The 886-nt window shown below is 40.9% G+C and overlaps 1 long non-coding RNA gene across 1 annotated transcript; it reads left to right on the forward strand.

The window, feature by feature from the left end:
* On the forward strand, positions 1 to 886 carry LOC140965447 (uncharacterized). Its single transcript, XR_012173082.1, has 3 exons — positions 1 to 118; positions 660 to 716; positions 791 to 886. It is a non-coding gene; the product is annotated as an uncharacterized lncRNA (long non-coding RNA).

Raw genomic sequence — 886 nt, forward strand, 5'->3', positions numbered from 1 at the left:
TATGAGGAGAGATGTTCAGGAGATCTTTAAGATGACACCTCATGACAAACAAGTTATGATGTTCTCAGCCACACTCAGCAAAGAGATTCGACCAGTTTGCAAGAAATTCATGCAAGATGTAATGTCCCGTGGCCAGTCCTATTTGAATATCGAAGTCTACCTTGTTTCCATCATTCCAGCCTTATGCAGGAGATCTTTGGTCATTAATGCTGTGGTTGAAGCGATCTACGCTTGCTATTTCACTCGTGTCTGTCAAACTGAGACATGAGATGGTTAAATTTAGGAAGCTTCAGGGAACATGATCATAGGGGTCTAGTCCTAGAGTACTTTTGTTCATTTTAGGGAGTGCTTTTCCCCCCCCTAAATTGGTCGGTCAAGTTCATCAGAAGTCTTTTTTTCTCTGTTGAGGAGAGAATTGTTATGGAAGTATGGGCTGGGAAGGGAATTTAATTTATTTATGTAATCAGTTAGCGTAGTTATTTTGATCGGCAGTGGTGACACGAGTTGGTCTTGGAGGTAAAGTAGCTGGAAGAAGAAAATTCAGATGGACATCAACCTCAATTCCGGCCGTGTTCATCCATCATTCATTTCATAGTGGATACCATTAATTTCACATGAGCTCTCCTAATATGCTTTACTGTGACATTTCTTCCTTTCAGCCGATGGAAATCTATGTGGACGATGAGGCCAAGTTGACCCTCCATGGTCTTGTGCAGGTTTGATATTGAAATTGTTAAATGTCTTGCTCATTTTGTGCCACAGTTCACACATCTAATATCCACTATGGCAGCACTACATCAAATTAAGTGAGCTGGAGAAAAACCGGAAGCTGAATGATCTACTCGATGCATTGGACTTCAATCAAGTTGTCATTTTTGTCAAAAGC

Source organism: Primulina huaijiensis, unplaced genomic scaffold (assembly GCF_012295235.1).
Source record: "Primulina huaijiensis isolate GDHJ02 unplaced genomic scaffold, ASM1229523v2 C13185986, whole genome shotgun sequence".
Lineage (NCBI taxonomy): Eukaryota > Viridiplantae > Streptophyta > Magnoliopsida > Lamiales > Gesneriaceae > Primulina > Primulina huaijiensis.